We start from the raw sequence: 14,426 nt of genomic DNA on the forward strand, positions 1-14,426 counted from the left end.
TGCTTGCAGCAGTGGTAAACAATGCATGTTTTGAGGACTCTTAGTGTGTGCCATAAGACCAATTTTAGAGGGTCCCTAAGGTCAATGCTTTTCCAACTATATATCTGTGCAAGGATAGATTTCTTTTTCTAATATACTTAACAGCAAAACAACATATACTAAACTGCAGAATCAGAAATAGTCATCCAACTATCTTCTATTAATACTGATATTAAAGAGATTTCAAAAATATTAAATAGCTATGTTTCTTTCTATTTGGAAAATATAGCTATTTTTCATTAAAAAGTTAACTACAATATAATAGGTTTATCATAGTTTTAAAACTAAGTATTTAAACATTCTCATTTTAGGGGGCTGGGGAGATAGCTCAGTCGGTAGAGTGCTTGCCTTATAAGCACAAGGCCCTGGGTTCGATCCCCAGCACCCCCCAAAAAAAATCCTCATTTTAAATTTGTAATATGGTATATGCTGATAAATCAAACCCACAGAAAACAAAAGTCTTGCAGGATTTTCAACTATTTTTAAGAGTGTAAAGGGTACTGGAGATGTAGTTTAGTAGTAAAGCACTTGCCTAGCAGGTGTGAGGCCCTGGGTTCAGCCCCAAAAGAGAGTATAGAGAAAGAAGGGTTCAGGAGATCAAAAATATTTTAAACTCTGTAATAGAGAATGATTAGAAGGACAAGTACATTAGAGCAATACATTCAAAATTTTAGAAATTGAAATAAAGTGATAATATTTAGAAATTAAATGTGTATATAGATATTTTAATTTGCTGGAAAGAGGAGGTAGTAAAAAGGTAATGAACTCCCTACAGTAGATAGAGATGCCTGAGTAAGCAGGTGTGTCCCTAAGTACTCCTACCCCAAATCCCACTGACATTACTGCAGTGATTTTTAAGGATATAATCATAACAATGTTCAAAAGTATTAAAGAATATTAGCGTTGAATACAACAGTTTAAGATACATAGAAAACAGAGAGGAGCTTTCAGAAGTGGAATCTATGTTATAGATCCAAATAATATAGACTAGAACCTCTATGTCATTGAGAACCATAGAAATGCCTGGAGAAAGAATATGTATGTTTATATAATGCTAGTAAACATGTCCAGATCTTTACATTGATATAGGTGCAAATGCGTGTATAGAACTTAAAAGGAAGTTGGAAATAATTAAGGAACTCCAAGCTAGAGTTCTGAGACTGAATCCTGAGCTGAGAACAAAATATAAGTCCTTCTGCAAAAGGAGTAACATTTTAATGTGTATATAAGAATAGGAAGTGAAACCTCCAAACCCTAAGACAAAGAGGAACTGAAACTAATTTCCTTACATGATGTTAGGATTTATAAAGGGCCTATAAAATGGAGACTGATAAGCTCTACTTATTGACTTAGGTTAACTGCAAATAATTGATACATCTCTTACAACAAGGAGTCAAAAATAAGGTTTCTCAGATGGATGTCCTGGTTTGATAGCCCAAGAGATGTAAGAGCCTATAACCCAGAAATAAATACAAAAATGACTTTGCAAATAGTAAATCACATGGAATGCAGGCAAAAATGATTGAAAAATCTATTTCCATAACTAAGAACATGCAGGATTCTCAGAGAAAACAGATTCTGTGTAAATAGCCTCACAATAAAAGGTATAAACTACAGGAATCAAATTGCCTGAAGTAGACACCAAAATGGAGAAAGTTTATACTATTCAAAACTAAAGATAAGAACCATATGAAAAATGTCTAGATTCCTATTTAAAATTAATAGATTCCTGTTTAAAATAGTCAAAAATAAAAGAAGCAATAGAAAGAAAACAAAAAAATAGGACTTTTCATAACTATAAAAGCTAATCCATTAAAATGTCTTAAACTGAAAAAGTAGGTATCTAAAAATCAAAAGTCAGTACAGCAGACTAGGTACACTTGAAAAGAATAGAGAATTAGTGATTTGAAATGGGAGTCATGCAGAATATAGCACATAAAAGTGAAAATATGGAAAATATCCAAAGAAATGTTGAGGCATAGAAAATAGGTTGAGTCAGGTCATCATACATAAAGTAGGAATTTCAAAAAAGGAAGAAAGGAATTGGAGACAGTACTGAGAGAGATAGTTATGGAGAATCTTCCACAATTGAAGACATGATTTCTAAGACTGAAAAACTAAAGTACTTGATGCAACAGATAAAATTGAGCATATGAATTATATAATATACAAGTAAATCTAATCTAAATAAGCATTAACAAAACATTTTAATAAAATACTAGGCAATAAAAGAATGGAAAATAGAGGGGGATTTTAGTTTGAAGCTAAATACTTATAAATACACATTATAATTATATTAACTTTAACCTATATGAAATATGCATATAAAAATTGAAGGCTGTACATTAAAGTAATAGAAATAAATATACAAAGCTCAACATAATGGCACATATCTGTAATCCTAGCTATTCAGGAGGCTGAGGCAAGAAGATCACATTTGAGGTCAACTTAAGCAAATTTTGAGACCCTATCTCAAAATAGAGTTGGGGATTATAGTTCAGTGGTAGAGTACAAGGCCCTGAGTTAAATCCCCAGAATGAAAACAGAGGGAGAAAAGAAAAACGAATAGGACAATTCCTAAAAAATAATGCTCTAGAAGAAGAAGTAAGAAAATGACATCAACCCAAGAGAAGGCAATAAAAAAGAAAAATGAACTAAAGGGAAATTAAGAAAAAAAACCAGGAACACAAAATAAAATTTAGATCATTTTAATGAAATCACTAATCAATGTGACTGAATTAAACACACCTAGTAAATGACAAAAATCTGATTTTTGTAAAAGTTACATGAAGATGAAAAAAAGTTGGAGAGAAAAGAATGCAAACATCAATACTGTTAAAACTAGGGTAACAATATGAATATGAAATAGATATATGGATATAGCTCAGTGATTAAGTGCTTTGCAAGCATTCAGGAGGCTCTACATTCATTTCTTAGCAACACACACACACACACACACACACACACACAAATAGGTATAAAGAGGGAAATTAATTCATGACAAAGGAAAAATCTAAAAAGTAGGTAAATAAGTTAAACTTTATTCACCTAACAATAATCTCACCCAATCATAAAGATGGAAAGTTCCCCTAATTCATTTTCAAACTTCAACACAACCTTAATAACAAAAGTGGATAATGAAAAAGGGAGGATGGAAGAGAGGAAAGAAAGAAACTGGATAAATACACATATATTTAGGAGCAAAGATTCTACAAAAATATTAATATATGGAATCTAGCAATGTAACAAAAGAATAAATTGAAAAGCACTAAGAATGCAACATTGTTACCAAATCAGAAAACTGACAATTCATTACCTCAATTTAATAGGAAAATAAATGATCACATTAATGAAAATTTTAAGTCATTCCTAATGAAAGCACTAAGTAAAATAGTTATAGAAAGGAACCACTTAATTCTAATAAAAAACATTTACTTCCCAAATAATTACCAATGACTATTATAAATTGTGAAATACTTATAATTCAATTAAAATGAGGAAATGGACAGATAAGCTCACTATCACCATTGTTATTTAATATCTTTGAGCATAACAGTATGTATTTTAATGTATTAAGCTAATATTTTTAATATATTAATATTAAATATTAACACTTAATATTTTAATATTAATATTTTTTAAAAATTCACCATCTTACAGAATAACATGATTATATAATTAAGTGCAAAAAAGTACAACACCATCTAAGATCTATTTATATTTTTTTAAAAATCCCTCATCAAAGTAGGAACCAATAGGAATTTCCTCAGCTTGGTAACTGCCATCTGTGATAACCTGTGGTTAACAAGTCCAAGATGATTGAAACCTTTTCTCCTAAGATTGGGGAAAAGGGCAAGGGTTTTCATCTCACTAGTTTTATTCAGTATCTTATTGGAAATTATTCAGTGCAACAAAGCTATAAAAATATACATTTATGCAGATTGGATAAAAGCAGTAACACTGTCTTTATTTGCATATGATCTGACTACATAGGTAGAAAATTCTAAGATATCTACCAAAACACAAAAACACCAAACAAAACAACCTACTAGAATTTTTTTTTAAACAATACAGCAAAACATATTTTTCAGCTCCAGATTTTCTTAACACTTCTAAGAGGCTATTAAACAGGATGTACAACAGAATTTTATCTCAGAAACCAGGACATCAAGGAGGAAAACTGGTTCTATCTGGGAACTTCTTGTAGGGGCACAGAGAATGTCAGTGTTTGATAGGTGAAGGGAGGCAAAGGTAGGCAAAGTGTTCTACCCACAAGGCCAACACATTCATGTTCGAAGATAAGTCTGGGCGAAGGGAGAGGAAAAAACAAAACAAAACAAAAAAACCAATCAAATGAAAGGAAAGAAAGTTTTCATACAACACAGTATCAAAAAGTAAAAGAAACACACTAAGTGCACAACCTGGGGGCAGGTAAGTCCATAGCCTGTTGTGATAGGTTCTTCCAGCATCAATCAGGTTTCTTCTCATCTGTTATCTCAAGGTTATTTACAGATGTGGTGGCTTAACAAGTCTCTCACAGGATAGGCAGGCAGGCTTCAATCATTGGTTTCTGAATCTGTCTGTGCCGTGGGGGCATCCTACTCCGCATCGAGCTATTCTTTAGTTTTTGACATGTATGCATCCAACTAGTTGTCCAGCTACTCCTTGGTCAATACACGGTGAGTGAGGTTACCTCCCCCCAGTCTCACACCCCCATCCATGGCCTTGGCCTTGGCCTTGACCTCGGCCTCGGCCTCCAAAGCCCCCTCTTATCATGCCCAGACCTCTACCACTGATTCCACCACGACCCATAGCTCTACAACCTTGCATACCACGTCTTCTTAAGTCCATTCGGGAAGCCTCGACTTGTCCACCTCAAAGCAGGTTTTGACCTTGGAGTGATAGCCCACCCATAGGGTTCTGGTGGCACATCCCCCATGTAATCCTCCTCTGAATAAGCCTCTCTGGATTATGCACAGACCTCGTCCTCCAATTGCTCCCCTGGCCAAGGCCCCTGAGGTTGGCCTAACAGTGCCTGGCTGTTACTCTTACCCAGGTGCTGGTTTAAGCTCTTCGGTTGAAGTTTTAATGCTGCCTGGACAGAGGGTCTATTCTCCATCTGCTGGGCCGGTCTTCTGTTTTTGGCACTGCTAGCTGCTGCATCGAAGCTCAAATATTCCCTGGCATCGGCTGTTTGTTCTTCAGCATATTAGTAAAGCGCTCATTTAGAGACATCTTGGTGGTGCTTTTTAGCACAGCTTTCGGCGCTGATTGCGCAGCCGTCTTCAAATCCCGAAACTCAAAGGAAACGCCAGTGCGCCTCCTAGGGCTGCCACCAGGTGGGCAGGGACGGCCCAACCTGAGTTGATGGTGGAGGGGCTCGGGTTCACTAGGTGGGTGGTTGGTTAAACAGGTAAGTGGTGATTGTGCGGTTCCTTCGTTTAGGTTGACCACCGAGCTGGCCAATCCTCCTGGTCGTGTGACCTGCCCTTCTTTGCCTTTCATCTGTGCCACCACGGCTGCTGCCGCCAACTCCTGCTTGGCGTCCAAAACAAAATCCCTACTAGAATTTAAAAGCAAGTTTCAGATGGTTGCAGGACACAAAAATCAATGGTATTTTTGTATACATAAGCCACGGAAAATAGCATTTTAAAATACCATTTATATTACCGTCAAAATACATTAAATACTTTGAGAAATTTTAACAATGTATGTTTCTGATCTGTTGACTGAAAAATATAAAACATTACTAGGAAAAATTAAGGAAGACCTAAATAAATGTTTTAGGACAGAGACTCAATGTTGTTAAATGTCAGTTCTCCCCTCAAATTCGTTTATAGAGTCAATGCAATTCCAAACAAAATCCCAACAGTTGTCTTGTAGAAAAGGATGAACTGATTAAAATACATACATGGAAAAGCAGAGGGTTTAGACTAGCCAAAAAAAAAAATTTTTTTTTTGAGGAAGAACGATGTTGGAGGATTTACCTCATTTCAATAATTAGATAGAAGTAATGGCATAAGATTAAATAAATGTATTAATAGAATAGATAAGGAAATACAGAAATATACGCACATGGTCAATTGATTTTTTTAAGTTACAGTAAAATGCATACAACATAAAATTTACCAGGGGGTTTGAGATTCTTTTCCTTCTACCCTTCTGGTTTTCAGCTGAATCCTCTTTAAAAAAAAAAAAAAAAAAAAAAAAAAAGACAAAGAAAAAAGAAAGAATAAAAGATTAGTATAAGCTTCACATAAGAAGTGAGACTTCATAAGAAAATGAGATGTCCCAAAGAAACTATTAAATTTAAAACACTTTATCGTTGGTTTGATGAAAAATGAGGAATTATGGAGAAATGTGATAAGGCAAAGGGGTAAGAACTGAGGGTCATAAACCAGGAGAGTAACAAGTCTGTTTGCTCAGATTCCTCTCAGAGGAATTCCTTTTATCTTCAGAGGCAAGGAGGCTTCTTTTCTCTGGATAAAGGAAGAGTAACTTTCACATGAGCATCTTAAGACATGCTTTAGGGGAAGGATAGACCGTTCTTCTTGCACTTGCCTTTTCTCAAATTCCTTCAACTTAAAATATTCTATATGCCAAGGTGCCATATTTTGAAGCAGCATGTCCCAAACCCCATCACCATCGTAAATCTTTTTAAAGTATATGCTTTATTAGTGTTGAGTACATTTACATTGTTGTACAACCAACATCCAGAACTCTTCCAGTCTTGCAAAATGATGATTAAATAACAATTCAGTACTCCCTTCCCCCATAGCCTCTGGCAAACACCATTCTATCTCTATGAATTTGACTTCTCTAGATACTTCATATAAGTGGAATTATATACTATTTGGTTTTTGTGGGTGGCCTATTTTACTTAGCATTAGATGTTATGTCATAGCCTATGTGTGGTATGCTAATCCTTCTTGCTTGTATCATAATTTCCTTACTTTTTAAGGCAAAATAACATTCTGTTGCAGGTAGATACCAAATTTTTCTAATCCATTCATCCACTGAGGGATACTTGATTTGCTTCCATATTGTAGTTATTATGAATAATGCTGATATGAACACAGGTGTACAAATACCACCTCGAGAACTTGTTTCCAATTCTGTTGAGTATAAACCCTGAAATGAAATTTGCTGGGTCATAAGGTCATTTTATTTTTAATCATTTTAGTAGATAGTCAACTGATTTTTTTTTAAAGGCTCAGGTTAATTACTGGGTGGGGGAATGACAATGATAGTTTGTTTTGTTTTGTTTAAAACTGACTCATCTGGAAAGAAAAGGAACTTCAAATTTCCACTAACACAAAATTGGCTTGAAATGAATCACGTACCTAGTTGCAGAAGCAAAAGTTATAAAAATTTTTGAAGAAAAATTGAGAGAAAATCATCAACTTTTGGAGTAGGAAAAGATTTCTGAGGACATAGAAATCATCAAACAATGGACTTATAAAGATTAAGAACTTTGGCTTTTCCAAAGACACCATTTAAGAAAATCAAAAAGTAAGGCACAGACTGGGAGAAAATAACACATTTATTTGATAAAAGATGTTTTTGCAAACTACACAGTGAATTCTTACAAACTGATATTATGAATACAAACAACTCAAAAATAGAAAATAGATTTGAAAGGACACTTTAAAAGATAAAGACATGGGTGGTAGTAAGCATATGAAGATTTGCTGAACATCGTTAGTGATCAGGGAAAAGCAAATTTGAACTGAGTAGAGTAATTAAGATTGAAAAGGCTGAGGAATAAAATGGCAGAGTAGAGGAAGCCTTCACATTTCAGTTTCTCTACGGCTCGGAATTGAAGCATGGGAATACTGCTTCTCAGATAGGTGGGTGACTAAGGAAATTCTCTGAAATTCAATATTGGCAGTCAAGACACTCAGAGAAATCCAGAAATTCTGATGTTTCTGAAAAGAGAATAAAAACGAGTGCATTAGAGCTAAGCCAGTGATAGCAGTGGCGCTGAGTCACTGAAGAAGAGGTGAGAAAGAAACACAGCAGATAGATTTGGCCAGGAACATCTGGAGAATAGAGAGCCACTCTTGACTTATTCAGAGGCTGCACACACGTTGGTATTTAGAAATTGTTCAAATTATAAGTGGAGAGCAGAGTCAGGGAGCCATCTAGTATAGGTCATGCGGCAGATTTACTCTTACAGGAACTCAAGAGATTATAGTAAATATTGCCACGCTGCTCCAGCCAGTGCCTACCAGATGGTGTATGGTACACTTGGCAAAATGTGATTTAAATAGGCACAGAGAACATTGTATCCAGGGGGATTCAGGTCGGAGATACAGAGGGGAGCACAACCTACTTTCCCTTCAGTCTGGAAGCTCACACAACTACCTGAAAAGGATTTACAAAATGGAATGAATGGGCATGATAGCATTCAGGGACTGAACCTTGAAAAGCCATAGTAGTGGGCAGTGGATGCCTGAGATCTGCTATTCTGCATTCACCCACGGTGGCTGGTTACTTCACCCTATAAGTAGAATTCTCAGGAAACCCCTTGAGGTCCAGACACCCAGCAGAGATTGCAGCTGTCCAGTCCTAGGAGTGTACTTATCTAATCTCTTCAGAGTAGATACAGTAGATACTACCCAATAAAGTTCCAAAAAAGTTCTGATCAGAATCAGAATTTCCCTTTTAAAACACTACATCAGTCCCATCCTGGGTGTTCATCAATCTAGTCTGTCCAGACAAAACTCCAATAAGTGGTACTTCTCATTGTACAGGTGAGCAGGGAAGCTGAAAGCCATTTCAACAAGTTTAAATTCCATGCCACTCCAACCGGAAGTTTGGCAAGCAACACAAAAGAAGGAAGGTTTTAATGACCCTAACCCTTGCTCTGAGGGGTGTATAACCCAAGAAGAAATGGAAAGAAGGGAAGTCTGGCATAAGTAATGAATATTCATCCTTATCTCATTTTGACAACCTCAGTGGAGAAAACCATTTTTTATTAAGAATGTTTTTGTTATTCTTTTATTTGCTTATTTGTTTGTGTATATTCATATAAAGATGTTCATTTTTTTCCTTTTTAGCATTCATTTTATTTTGTCTTTTGAGTGTTACTGGTGTTTTATGCTTTGGTTTTGGTTTTTGTTGTTTTTGTTTGTTACTTCCCTTTCTGTTTCCTCTAATAGCCAATTTCTCTCTTCTCTCTCTCTTTCTTTTATTTTCTTTTTCCTCCTTCTTGCCTTTACTTGCTACCTATCTTCTGCTTTCTCTCTTTTCAGCTTTTAAATACTCTGAATTTTATTTTGTGTTCCTTCCCTCATTCTTTCTTCTTAGTAAACTGTATGTTACTACATTTTAAAACTATTTAGTTTATGTAATTTCAGCCCCCACCATCTATGTTGCTGTGATTAGTATTGCAGATGTCATAGTTGACATCTGTTATTTACTTTACTACTAGATCAGTTTTTTTGTTTTTGCTGTTGTTCATTTCTGAATCAAATAATTCTGTTTTTGTGGTTATTGGTATCATGGATGCTGTATTTGGCACCTGTTATTTATGTTAATACTATATATTGCTCCCTGCTATTGTTGCTGTAGTTTATTTCTCCCTTTTCTGTGAGGTGCTGGGAATCTAGTATGATACTATAAGTTCATGGGGTACATACTTTGCTGCTGAGTTACACTTCCAACACAGTTAAGAGACAGAACACCTTGCTTCCCACACAACCTATGGCGGCTCAAACTTCATCTATATTTAAAACAAAAAATAAGGAAGACAAAAACCGAAACCAAATGACCAAGCCCAAGTAGGAATGGCTAGGGAGGGGCCTTGTTCCCAATCATGGACATTCTCTCTTACAGCAACAGCAAAGAAAAACAGCACAAAGACTGTGGATACTACAACTATGAAGGCCCTCAAATTATTCTGCTCCCATACCCTAAGAACATACAGAGTTGTTATCAGTTCTAGAAGAGCAATCACAGAAGCTGTACCCATATGCCCTGCTGTATACAACACAATTGCCTGACCTACTAGAAGGACTCCATCTTGTGAGATCTGCAGAGAAAGTGAGATCTGCAAAGTGTAGCACAATACACACTGTATCAAAGTATATTTATCACTAAAGAACTAACAGGGAAACAATACTATGAAATCTACTTGGAAATACATTCAATAATTCACAATAACTTGCTATCTCAAAACACTTTGCCAAGAGACGACTATGCCCTTGCATAAAAGTGAAAGAGAACTCTATCCCAGTAGGCACAAATTTTAACATAGGAATACAGGAAATATGAAAAAACAAGGTAACGTGACACTTTCTAAGATTCATAATTCACCAGCAACTGACTGCATACATACTGAAGTGGATGAAATACTAAATAAAGAATTCAAAAGAATGATTGTACAAAAGAACAATGGGACTGGGGTCATGGCTCAATGGAGTGCTTGCCTAGCATGTGCAAGGCACTGGATTCAATCCTCAGCACCATATATAAATAAATGAATAAAATAAAGGTCTATCAACATCTAAAAAATATTTTTTAAAAAAGAGCAATGATTCCCAAGAGAACACAGAAAAACAACGGAAGAAAATCAGTACAGCATATGAATAAAATATTCATAGAGAAATATTGAAAAAGAAAGAAACAAATCTAGGACGTGAAAGCACAATAAATCAAATTTAAAATTTAGAGACCAAGTAAAAGACAGAACCACAAACAGACAACATCAAAAAAGAATCTCTCAATGACATAAATAAAATGCCAAAAATGAAGGATAGAATTTTAAAAGCACAAGAGAAAAACCTCAGTTTACAGAGGTAAGCCAATCAACATTATTTCTGATTTCTCAGCACAAACTGTAAGTCTAGAGAGGCCTAGAACACAGAAAATAAGTGCCAACTAATATCGCTGTATTCAGCAAAACTGTCCTTCAGAATCAAAGAATAAAAATCTTGCAGCACTACAGAAAAAAACTGAAAGAAACACTACACAGAGAAAAAATTAAAAACAAATTCCAGAGCTCATTAATGGATGAATCTCATTAGAAGAGTAACTAAGCAAATGAGAAACAGAACTGAATTAAACATAGATTGTGGAACCAACCTAGATGCCCTTCAATAGATGAATGGATAAAGAAACTGTGGTATATATACACAATGGAATATTATCCAGCCATAAAGAAGAATAATATTATGGCATTTGCAAATAAATGGATGGAATTAGTGAATATCATGCTAAGCGAAATAAGCCAATCCCAAAAAACCAAAGGCTGAATGTTTTCCCTGATAAGTGGAGAATGATATATAATGGGGGTGGGGAGTGGGGAGTGAGAGAAAGAATGGAGGAACTTTAGATTATGTAGAAGGAAATCAGAGGGAGGGGTGGTATGAAAAATGGTGGAATGAGACAGACATCATTACCCTATGTACATGTATGATTACACAAATGGTCTGAATCTACATCATGTACCACCATAGAAACAAAATGATGTACCCCATTTGTGTACAATGAATCAAAATGTAGTCTGTAAAAAATTAAAAAATAAATAATTTCTTAAAAAAATAAAAAACAAATAAAATCAGATGGCCAATCTCTTGGTGGAAAAATGTCAAAAAAAAAAAAAAAAAAGAAAGAAAAAGAAAAGAAAAGAAATCATGAAATAATGAAATTACAGGAATTAATGTCTCTTTGTAATAACACTGAATATAAATGGTGTCATCACCTCAATTAAGAGATATAGACTTAAAAAAATAGCAACAGTAAAAAAGCACTTAAATAATAAACAATAAGCCTTTTAAAAAGACACAGACTGACCGAATGGATTAAAAAATGAGATCAAACTACATGTTGTAAGAAACTCATTTTATAGGCACAGTTACAGGCTGAAAGTGAAAGGATGGAAAAGAATAGTCCATGCTAATGGAGCCTGAAAGGAAGCAGGAGCAGCAATTCTCACATTCAACAAAGCAAACTTAAGTGCAAAATTAATCAGAAGATAACAAGTCACTACATACTGGTAAAGGGAACAATCCAACAAGAAGATATAAGGATAAAAAATATTTATGACCTAAATGTTGGTGTACATAATTACATAATACAAACACTACTCAAATACTAAAATACTCAAATACTAAAATAGACCTCAATACCATAAAACTAAGTGATTTCAACACACCTCTTTCATGAATAGATAGATCATACAGACATATACTCAGCAAAGACTACAGAACTAAAATGTATTATAAATCATATGAACCTAACAGACATCTAAAGATTATTTCATTCAACAAGAGCCAAATTTACCATCTTCCTAGCTGATTATGGAACTTTCTCCAAACTAGACCATATTTCAAGTCACAAAGAAGTCTTAGCAAATGCAAATTATATATATATAATTTTTTTCACATTCCCTATTCAAAATAAGCTGTTCGATCTCCGTGGGTTTATATAGTTTCTGTAGTAATGTACAAATTCCATTATAATCTTGTAAGAGCATATATATATATATATATATATATATATGTATGTATATGTATATATGTGTGTGTGTGTGTGTGTATATATATATATATAAAATTAATAGTCAACAGCAAGGAAAACTACAGAAACTATATAAACCCATGGAGATTGAACAGCTTATTTTGAATAAGGAACATGAAAAAAGAAATCACGGAAGAAATTTTAAAATTTTAAAATTCTTAGAAGCAAATAAGAATAGTGATAAAATGTCTCAGAATTTCTGGCACATTATGAGGGTGGTTATAAGAGGAAAGTTTGTAGCTATATATGCCTACATAGGAATACAGAACCAGTGTAACTCCAATTATGTAAACCCACAAGAATGGAATCCTAACTGGAATAGGTTGTACTCCATGTATGTATAATATGTCAAAATATACTCTACTGTCATGTATATCTAAAAATAATAAATTTTAAAAAATCAGATCCCATAAAAACAACCTAATGATACATCTCACTATCCTGGAAAAATAAGAACAAACTAATTTCAAAACAAGAGAGGAAGAAAATAATATTTGAGTTGAAATTAATGAAATAGAGAATTAAAAAATAATGCAAAGAATCAATGAAACAGTGATGGTTTATAGAAACAATAAGCTTGATAAACCCTTAGTCAAAATAATCAGAAGAAAGAAAAGACTCAAATTATTTAAATTGGATATGAAAAAAGATATATGAACACAGGCATCAGAGCAATCCAGAGGATCATTAGGGGCTATTTTGATAACTTATATTCATATAAATTGGAAAATATTGAAAAGGATAAATTTCTAGACATATAGAATCTATCAAAATTGAACAAAGGGGCTATAGAAAATCTACAGAAAAATAAAGAGCACCATGATAAAAACTAATGAAAAGACTTCCAACAAAGAAAAGGTCAGAAATAGATGGATTTAAAATTAAATTCTACCAGGCCTTAAAAAATAATGTCAATGCTCCACAAATTATTTCATGAAATAGAAAGTGGGGTGAAAGCACTTCCAAATTAATTCTATGAAACCAGGATCACCCTGATACCAAAATCAGATAAAAACACATCAAGGAAAGGAAACTATAGATCAATATACTTGATGAATGTAAATACAAAAATCCTTAATAAAATATTATCAAATCATATTAACTAACAAATAAAGAAGGTTGTATATCATGATTATGTTAGCTTTTTATTTCCAGGACCAAAATACCTGACAAGAACAATTTAGAGGAGGAAAGGTTTATTCTGGTCTTATGATTTCAGAGGTTCAGTGCAAGGTTGGCAATTTCCATTCCTCTGGGCCTGAGATGAGACATCATGGACAAAGGCATGGCACAGGAAAGCTCACCTCTGGCAGCTGGGAAGCAGTGAGAGAGAGAGGGAGAGAGAGGAGGGGAGAGTTAGGAACCAGGGAGACAGTGATCCTCCTCCTCCTTACCTGACTTGTGGCTGTTACCACCCAGTACAGTAGTACTTTCAAATTATTAATCCATCCAAAGGATTAATCCACTAATTAGGTGTTACAACTCTCATAATCTAATCATTTCACCTCTGAATATTTCTACATTCTTTCATGAACTTTGGGGGAACACCATATATTCAAACCATAACAATGATCAAGTTGGCTTTACTCCAGGGATGCAAGGGTGATTCAACATAAACAAATCAGTAAATGTAATTTACCACATAAATACCACTAAGGACAAAAATCATTTAATCATCTCAGTAGATGCAGAAAAAGCCTTCAACAAAATTCAGCACCCACTCATCAACAAAACACTGATGAAACCAGGGTTCAAAGGAAATTACCTCAATATAACTAAAGCTATAGATAACAAACTCAAAGCCAACTCATGTCAAATGGGGAAAAACAAAGCATTTCTTCTGAAATCAAGAACAAAACAAG

At 34.4% G+C, this 14,426-nt stretch overlaps 1 protein-coding gene, 1 non-coding gene and 1 pseudogene across 2 annotated transcripts in view; 2 read left to right on the forward strand and 1 right to left on the reverse strand.

Annotated features, from left to right (window-relative positions):
• The window catches only part of Catspere (catsper channel auxiliary subunit epsilon), a 204,918-nt gene that overhangs the window by 45,510 nt on the left and 144,982 nt on the right, over positions 1-14,426 (forward strand). The window lies entirely within an intron of this gene.
• Trnai-uau (transfer RNA isoleucine (anticodon UAU)) lies at positions 357-430 on the forward strand. Its single transcript has one exon. It is a non-coding gene; the product is annotated as a tRNA-Ile (tRNA).
• On the reverse strand, positions 4,596-5,313 carry LOC124961942 (chromatin target of PRMT1 protein-like; annotated as a pseudogene).

The sequence above is a fragment of the Sciurus carolinensis genome, chromosome 12 (genome assembly GCF_902686445.1).
Source record: "Sciurus carolinensis chromosome 12, mSciCar1.2, whole genome shotgun sequence".
NCBI lineage: Eukaryota > Metazoa > Chordata > Mammalia > Rodentia > Sciuridae > Sciurus > Sciurus carolinensis.